At 40.8% G+C, this 9,817-nt stretch overlaps 1 gene segment (V, D, J or C); it reads left to right on the top strand.

Annotated features, from left to right (window-relative positions):
• The first annotated feature begins 5,928 nt into the window (after positions 1-5,928).
• On the top strand, positions 5,929-7,850 carry LOC311505943 (Ig lambda chain C region-like). The segment is given in 3 exons: positions 5,929-6,482; positions 6,845-6,875; positions 7,277-7,850.
• The last annotated feature ends 1,967 nt before the right edge of the window (positions 7,851-9,817 follow it).

Here is a 9,817-nt window from a genome sequence, read left to right as displayed (position 1 = left end):
AGATGGTTTTATTTGAATTATTTTGCTACATTTAATAATAAATCTGTCCATGTTCAATCTGACTTTCTATGTAACTGATAAAATGTAGAGAAATAAATGAGAAAGTTTTGTTTCTGTTCAATAGTGTTTTTCAGTTTTCTGTCAACTAGAGAAACTTCTACATGTGTGATGCTATTAGAGACAATTATCAATGATTAATTTTAATTTCCTTCATGAAGCCATTAATCTAACTGACACAATTATAAGTCTGAGTGTCTTTTACACTCTACAACATTAGCACACATACTCATCACTCATGCACATCATATGCCACTGCCTTTACTGACTTCAACATCTCATTTGTTGATTCTTACTTTGGCATGTTAATTTAGTTTAATTTGGTGAATAAATACAGTATTGTTTTAATCTTAATACTGGTGTGTCTTCCTGTTGTTGTGGCCACTTGAGCCAGGTCATGAGAAATGGGGGCTCGTCCATCAATCAAAGTTGGTTTGGTTAAAAAGTTTCTTTGTGCCTGTGGTGGCAGCTGCCACATGTTGCTTGTACACTCTGCTGCTTTGGTCCATGGAGGCAGGTCTACTTGCCGGCCAGCCAGCCCCATGGTGGCAGTTCCCCAGCCTGCTGGCCGCTGGCCAGTCAACCCCCAGCAAGCTGTCCCTGTACCTGATTGCCTTGTTTTCCCAGTGCCCCTCGTCCATGCAAGAAATCTCCTGGGTCAGCAGTCAACTTGAGCCTAACCCGATGTTGGTTTCGAAGCCCACGCCTGCACCACAGGAACGTTCTGCTGGCACCTCGTAGACTCCAGTGCCTGAGGGAATGGGATTGTTCCGTGTATTCCTGTTCGTTCCCACGGTGGCCTCTGTTCTTCAGTCCGGTTCCCGTTCACAGGGTGGCCTACGCTCCAGCTCCTGTTCCGGCTCCAAGGGTTGCCTCCACTCTGGCTCCTGAGTGGCGTCTCCTCTCTCCTTGTCACCCGCCCGGCTCTCTGCGCGGGCTCCTGGTCGCTCACTCCTTGTTCTCGGTCCGAGAACGTGTTTTCCCCTTTTGATTGATTCATTGATTTCTCCTTGTGTGCTCCACCCTGATTTGTTGTGTCTTGTCACTCCTCTGCCCACTTGTGTGTATATATAGCCCTGTCTTCTCCTTTGTTCTCTGTCGTGTCGTACTTGTCACCCACCTGTATTCACGTCTACCAGTAGTTTTGATCTCAGGTTTTGGATTGCCTGCCATCTCTGCAGCGCTTTTTGTTTTGTCTTTTTCATTAAATACATCTTGTGCCAACTCCAGCCTCAGCTCGCTCTGTCCTGCATTTAGGTCCTACACCATTACCTGCTGACCCCTTAACGAATCTGTGTATAACTGCTGCTTGACTGTTTTCTACCTCAGGTTATTTATTGATTGGTACAGATCTCCTTTAGTCTATATACTGCAGCTAACTTTCTGCTAGCTCTAGATTTTTAATTACCAGACAAATATGAGAAAGGTATCAATCAACATGAATGTGGACAATAGTGATAAACAACATGTTGGAGGGAGAGCCTTCTGTCATCAGACTCCTCTTCTGTTCCCAGTTTGGGTTTGTGAGGCAAACACTTTCTGAACTTTTACTGACAGCCTTAAGACTTTCCTTTTTGATAACTCTTGTACTTAGAGCTGTACTAATGCTGCAATAGGCCTATATGAATCTGGGGGACGATGCACTGAGCACAGGTCATCTATTCTCTTCTTCATCAGTATTCTAGTTTCTCAATTTTTTTTGTTATGGAATTAAAAATAAATTATATTGAGTATAAAATATGTTTGTATGTGGGTGTAAATGTGTATTTAGTGCTTGGTGAGGTTACTGTCAGCTCTGTGTTCAGTGGTCTGTGTCAGAGTCTCTTCCTCTTCAGCAGCTGCAGTCGGTTCCTGCTGTAACAGCTCAGAGTCTCTGCAGTCTGACTGAGGGAGGTTTTTGTACGACTACAAATCACTGTGTGAACAGCCAAGCACCGTTTATTGTATGAATACTCTTACAGTAGTAAACTGCTGCATCTTCAGCCTGAACTCCACTGATGGTCAAAGAGAAGTCAGAGTTTCTTCCACTGCCACTAAACCGAGATGGTGTTCCAGATACACGTGTGCTCACAGCTCTTATCAGGAGCTTTGGAGGTTGTCCAGATTTCTGTTGATACCAGAACATACACTGACCATCAGTACAGCCTTTGTCAACATCTCGGCTGGTCTTACAGGTCATAGTGACAGTGGATCCTGGAGTAAATGTCTTTACTGGAGGAGACTGAGTCACAGTCACCTGACCGCTGCATCCTGCAGACAAAAACAAATCATTGATTTATCAGCAGAAATAAATGAGAGAAAAGGCAGCACATCATGACTGAAATGTTGCTGAGAGAATGAACCTGTGAAACAGCAGCAGGCCAGCGTCCAGATGAGGATGGTGATGAGAGTCATGGTGGTTGTGGTTTCTGCTGTGTTGACTGACAGATCTGAGTCCTGCAGTGTTGAACTCACAGGACTATAAACCTTCTCAGTTGACTTTAGGATCAGCTGACGATGCAAAGCCTCCTCTCTATGGAAATGATTTCTCTGCTCTCAGCACACTGAAGGCAACGAGGGACACCACATCAGGAGAAATACTGTTTGGATTTAAACCATCTATGATCTGAATGGAACACAAGAAAATATTTACATTAGAAATACAACTAAGGATTTAAGGATGAGTTTGTGTTCACTGTGGTTTGTATTTCTACTTGAACATTCAATTCATTGGAGTGACGATCATATATATAGTTTTAGTCATAATTCATCATTTATTGCAAATCATTGCGATAAAAGTATGTACATTTAATCATGTGTCAGCTGATTTCAAATTAGGAATCAATGACATTTCTAAAAGGAGACTGAGGTTTCTCTTTAGATTATTTTCGTTTAAATGTTCCTTCACGTTGTTTCTCTTCATTACAAACATTTTAGTTTCTACTTTTATAGTCTCTCCTGATTGTGTCTTCATTAACAGGTGCTCAGCATCCTCTGCTGGTAAACTGGATCAACACTAGACTGACTCTGAACTGGAACATCTTCAACATTATGCAGCTCAGAGCAACAGATTGTTAGTTTAGAGTAAAGACTAGAAAGAGGATCAAACATGCAGCACGTCTCTATATGTTAGAAAATCAACTCCTTTCAACTCCTCTGAATCTCACTGATTAACGTCAGGTTTGTTGAATCTGTACAAAATCTGAAGTCTCCACAGTTTAACTACAACTTGACAGTGAAACATTAATCTGTGTATAACTGCTGCTTGACTGTTTTCTACCTCAGGTTTAACTGACTGCTGGCTCTCGCTTCATAATTATCAGAGAAATATATAGAGTGGATAATAGTGATAAACAACATGCTTTTGTGAATTTAGAGTGAAGATTTTTTGACTTTTCTTTAGTTTCTGTTGGAGATTAATATCTGTTGGTCAATGCAACACAACTACTTTTAGTGTTTGTGTCATGAAACTAAAGTGAAAGTGTATAAAATATAAAACATGTCAGTGTAGGATTGTGGATCTTTACTTTGTATTATAAATTAACTGATCAATGCAAAATTTGAAATGTGAAATTAAATCAGACTGATGAATTCTTTCTGTGTGTTTGTGTCACACGTCAGACTTCAAACTAGTTGTGGTCGATGTAGCTCAGTATTCTGTGTTAATAGGAAACACCATATTATTTGTGTTTAATGTGAACTTTTTACATGATCTTCAGCTGTAAATCATCTAGTTGTGATATAAATGATGTAGAAAAACTCTAAAAGTAATGAAAAAAGTGTGGACTTCAGTGAACCAGTCGTCCATGTCAGAGTCTGTTTCAGAAACTCACAGCTGCATCTCAGAGAACAGTGACTGAGGGAGGTTTTTGTACAACTCTATTTCACTGTGTTCACTGGGCCCCTATAAGCTCCCATACAGTAGTAATCTCCTGCATCTTCAGCTTTAACTCCACTGATTGTCAGAGTGAATTCAGGTTCAGATCCACTGCTGCTGAAGTGACTCGGAGTATCAGATTGATGGCTGCTGATTTTGTAAAATAGCAGGTTGGGAGGCTGTCCAGGTTTCTGCAGGTACCAACTGAGATCATCATCAACACCTGTACTGGCTGTACAGCTCAGAGAGACCGTCTCCCCTGAACGAACAGACTTTGATGCAGGAGTCTGAGTCACAGATGGACTGGCATCTGATCCTGGACATTTAAAAAGAAAAAATACATGTTTTTATTTCATTTACAATGTGACGTAAAGTAAAATGTTCAACATCAAACCATCAGATCAGATCGACACGTTTCAACTTTCATTTACAAAGCCTGAACTCCAGTTTAACAGAGAACGGCTCATGACAGAAACACAGTACTTCTCACCTTGAAGTGCGAGCAGCAGCGTGATCAGCAGTAACATCATGGTTCTGATTAATCTCAGCGTCAGAGACGTTTCTCTGGGCTTCGTCTTATTAAACTGGTTCAGGAGCAGTGAAGCACAACAGTCATTCAAAACACGGCCTGCGTAGTCAAACAGATACCTGTGTTTGAGTGAGGAGGGAAAATGTTTGTCACATGCAAAATGAAATCATCTGTCAGCAGAGTTACATCAGTGACTGGATTAAATGACATTTTAAAAACCTGTTCAAGTTATTGACAGAGTCTAAATGGACCAAGATCCACAGCTGAGAGAACACAGTTATTTAGCTGAATGTTTTCAAAGTGAAAGTTTGTGTGAATAAATGTTAATGAGTAATATTATCAAGTTTGATTGTTCATCTTGTGAAGAAGATGAAAAATTAAAAGTTAAACTTTAACTTTGATATTCCTCTCTAAGGAAATGAATCGTGTGTGATTTAAATGATCATCTATGAGCAACTTTTTCTTTTATTGTTAAATGAGGAGATCTAAGATCATAGAGAAGGAGAATAAAGAATTAGTTTGGGTCTTTTTCATTGTAAACACCTGGACAATGAATGGGCTGAAACTGATTTTATGACTTAAATATTTAATCAGGCAACTTCTTAATTTGTTTTCATCATAATAAATATCGAGAGGTGAATTTCTTTATATGCTTGTTTACTGAACGAATCACACGTGAACTAAATCAAGTTGTTTGTGTTGTGTATTTAGTGCTTGGTGAGGTTACTGTCAGCTCTGTGTTCAGTGGTCTGTGTCAGAGTCTCCTCCTCTTCAGCAGCTGCAGTCGGTTCCTGCTGTAACAGCTCAGAGTCTCTGCAGTCTGACTGAGGGAGGTTTTTGTACGACTACAAATCACTGTGTCAACACCCAAGCACTGTTTATTTGATGGTAACTCTGACAGTAGTAAACTGCTGCATCTTCAGCCTGAACTCCACTGATGGTCAAAGAGAAGTCAGAGCTGCTTCCACTGCCACTAAACCGAGATGGTGTTCCTGATTGGCGTGTGCTCACAGCATATATGAGGAGCTTTGGAGGTTGTCCAGATTTCTGTTGATACCAGGCAAGACAGCTACCACCACATCCTACAGCTTGGCTGGTCTTACAGGTCATAGTGACAGTGGATCCTGGAGTAAATGTCTTTACTGGAGGAGACTGAGTCACAGTCACCTGACCGCTGCATCCTGCAGACAAAAACAAATCATTGATTTATCAGCAGAAATAAATGAGAGAAAAGGCAGCACATCATGATTGAAATGTTGCTGAGAGAATGAACCTGTGAAACAGCAGCAGGCCAGCGTCCAGATGAGGATGGTGATGAGAGTCATGGTGGTTGTGGTTTCTGCTGTGTTGACTGACAGATCTGAGTCCTGCAGTGTTGAACTCACAGGACTATAAACCTTCTCAGTTGACTGGAGGATCAGCTGACGATGCAAAGCCTCCTCTCTATGGAAATGATTTCTCTGCTCTCAACACACTGAAGGCAACGAGGGACACCACATCAGGAGAAATACTGTTTGGATTTAAACCATCTATGATCTGAATGGAACACAAGAAAATATTTACATTACAAATACAACTAAGGATTTAAGGATGAGTTTGTGTTCACTGTGGTTTGTATTTCTACTTGAACATTCAATTCATTGGAGTGAAGATCATATATATAGTTTTAGTCATAATTCATCATTTATTGTAAATCATTGTGATAAAAGTATCATGTACATTTAATCATGTGTCAGCTGATTTCAAATTAGGAATCAATGACATTTCTAAAAGGAGACTGAGGTTTCTCTTTCAGTTGTAGAAAAGTAAAGCTACATTTAAATAATACAATCACTTTATTAAAAATGATTTCAACATCCATATGATTACACATTATAATACATTCACAAAAGTGTATTTTTTGCTGCGTTATCAGAAGAATCAGAGTTTTTTCAGAGGATAGATGTTTGTTCTCAGAGCAGGAGGTTTTTGTACGGCCTCTTAATGAGTTTGTATCACTGTGGTACACTTTTGGTGGAGGAACCAAACTCATCGTTGACGGTAAGTACCTTTTTCTTTGTAGCTTTTTGCTGTTATAACTTTTCTTCCTATATTTGACGAAAATGTGATCGAGTTCATTGATTTTTAGTTGTTGATATTTTTTATTATTTGACAAAACTGATCCAATGTTTTAACTCTGACAAGAAACTTCACAGAGATCAATATTAACTCACTATATAGTAACTGAAATGATAAAAATAAATCATTAGTTTTCTAATATTCTATTTTATGATGACTTTGAATTATTCTCTGCTTAAAAATGTTTTAAATTAACATGTGGTCGATGTCAAGTTGTAAGACTCAAAACGTAACGTCAGTAGTTTAATGTTATTTTCTTTTCTTCATTTTTAACATATAAACAGTTTTTAGATTCAAAGTGTGATGTGGATTTCAGTAAGTAATAAATATCATTTTATCTGTAAATGCAGATCAGCTTTGTGTTCACGGTTCATTAATTTCACATGTAGTTTAAAGGAAGTGAAAGAGACAGATGTCAAAGTTTTAACTGTGTTCACATGAATGTTTCAGCTCTGTCAGTTTAAACACAGAAAATCATCCCAGAGATGAGTTATTCACTGTCACACTTTATGAAACAGATATGGAGACGTCATCAGTAATTAATATTAATTCATGTTTTTGTGACATTTACACTTGAATCATGAGGCTGATGGTCTGATACTGAGTGATTTATGAGTCCAACAGCAGCACAAGTTCTTCTCGTTCAATGTCATCTTCCTTTATTACCAGCCTTCATTCTGACTCCTTTGTATTTCCTACCCGTCTCTCTCCTCCAGTGGGTCTGACGCGTCCCACCCTGACCGTCCTCCCTCCCTCCAGAGAGGAGCTGAAGCAGAGCAGTGCCACACTGGTGTGTCTGGCCAGCGGGGGTTTCCCCTCAACCTGGAGTCTGGGCTGGAAGGTGGGGGGCAACAGCATGTCCTCGGGGGTGTCCCGCAGCGTGGAGGTCCTGGGGAGTGACGGCCGCTACAGCTGGAGCAGCTCCCTGAGCCTCACTGCAGACCAGTGGAGGACGGCGGGCTCAGTGAGCTGTGAGGCCAGTCTGAGTGGACAGAGCCCTGTCACTCAAACCCTGGAGCCTGACCGCTGCTCAGAGTAGAGCTTCAGCAACACTTGTATTTCTGCACCTGTCTAGTCTGTGTTAAAGTGTGCATGCAGCTTTTTCATTTAGATCTGCCTGATATTCTGCTTTGTGTTCAAAACGTTTCAAATAAAAGTCAAGTTTATTGATTTTAAACCGAGAGAATCTATTCTTCAACAAATGTGGAAAAAATGTAACTATCATTCAATAAAACTGTAGATGAAAATGAGACAGTGTCTTTGAGTTCTTCTAATAATATATTCATTATGAAGAAGAGGTTTATAGATAGATGGTTTTATTTCAATTATTTTCAACCATTTAATAATAAATCTGTACATGTTCAATTTGACTTTCTATGTAACTGATAAAATGTAGAGAAATAAATGAGAAAGTTTTATTTCTGTTCTATAGTGTTTTTCAGTTTTCTGTCAACTAGAGAAACTTCTACATGTGTAATGCTATTAGAGACAATTATCAATGATTAATTTCTTTTAATTTATTTCATGAAGCCATTAATCTAACTGACAACATAAGTCTGAGTGTCTTTTACATTCTACAACATTAGCACACATACTCATCACTCATGCACGTCATATGTCGCTGTCTTTACTGACTTCAACATCTCATTTGTTGATTCTTACTATTGCACATTAATTTAGTTTAAGTTGGTGAATAAATACAGTATTGTTTTAATTGAAATACTGGTGTGTCTTCCTGTTGTTGTGGCCACTTTAGCCAGGTCATGAGAAATGGGGGCTCGTCCATCAAAGTTGGTTTGGTTAAAAGGTTTCTGTGTGCCTGTGGTGGCAGCTGCCACATGTTGCTTGTACACTCTGCCGGTTTGGTCCATGGAGGCAGGCCTACTTGCCGGCACCCTCTGGCGCCCCGTCCTGCTGGCCACATGGTGGCGGTTCCCCAGCCTGCTGGCTGCCGGCCAGTCAACCCCCAGCGAGCTGTCCCTGTACCTGATTCCCTTGTTTTCCCAGTGTCCCAGTCTGGTGACGCATTCGCTTTCTGGTGACAACATTTACCTCATCCATGCAAGAAAGCTCCTGGGCCAGCAGTCAACTTTAGCCCAACCCCGCCGATGATGGTTTCAAAGCCCACGCCTGCCACACGGGATTGTTCTGCTGGCACCTCCTGGAATCCAGTGTCTGAGGCTCAATCCTAAGGGAATGGGGCCGCTCCGTGTGTTCCTGTTACCAGGATGGCCTCCACTCCGGCTCCTGTTGTTCCTGTTCCTGTTCCTGTGTCTTATCCCGAGGTCCTTCCTGTCCCTTTTCCCGAGATCCTTCCTGTTCCCACTTCAGCTCCTGAGCGGCCTGTCCTGTCTGCTCTGCCTCCTGGCCGCCCCCCAGAACTCTCTTTCCTGTGTGCCCGGCCTCCTTGTCTCTGCGCAGGCTCTTGGTCGCTAACTCCTCGTTCTTGGTTCAAGAACGTGTTTTCCCCTTTTGATTGATTCATTGATTTCTCATTGTGTGCTCCACCCTGATTTGTTTTACCTGTGTCTCGTCACCCCTCTGCCCACTTGTGTGTATATACAGCCCTGCCTGCTCCTTTGTTCTGTTTCGTGCCATACTTGTCACCCACCTGTGTTCATGTCTACCAGTTTTGATCCCAGGTTTTGGATTACCTGCCATCTCTGCAGGGCTTTCTGTTTTGTCTTTTTCATTAAATACATTTTGTGCCAAGCTCTGTCTTGCATTTAGGTCCTACACCATTACCTGCTAACCCCTTGATTAATCTGTGTATAACTGCTGCTTGACTGTTTTCTACGTGAGGTTGTTTATTGATTTATACAGAGCTATTTTAGTCTTAATATTAAAATACATGAACTGACTTTAGATCACTGGACATATATGAGAGAGATATCAATCAACATGAAGGTGGATGAAAGTGATGAACAACATGTTTATGTATGAAGTTAAGATTTAGTTGAATTGAACATCTGTTGGTCAGTTTAATACATCTAGTTTCAGAACACGTGACATAGAATTTAAATTAATGTTTATAAAATCTAAGACCTGCTAATGTGAGTGTAAATGTGTATTTAGTGCTTGGTGAGGTTACTGTCAGCTCTGTGTTCAGTGGTCTGTGTCAGAGTCTCTTCCTCTTCAGCAGCTGCAGTCGGTTCCTGCTGTAACAGCTCAGAGTCTCTGCAGTCTGACTGAGGGAGGTTTTTGTACGACTACAAATCACTGTGTGAACACATAAGGACTGTGGTAACTCTGACAGT

The sequence above is a fragment of the Chelon labrosus genome (genome assembly GCF_963514085.1).
Source record: "Chelon labrosus genome assembly, chromosome: 20".
Lineage (NCBI taxonomy): Eukaryota > Metazoa > Chordata > Actinopteri > Mugiliformes > Mugilidae > Chelon > Chelon labrosus.
Note: the sequence above shows the minus strand (reverse complement) of the source record. Positions and strands in the feature narration are given on the sequence as shown.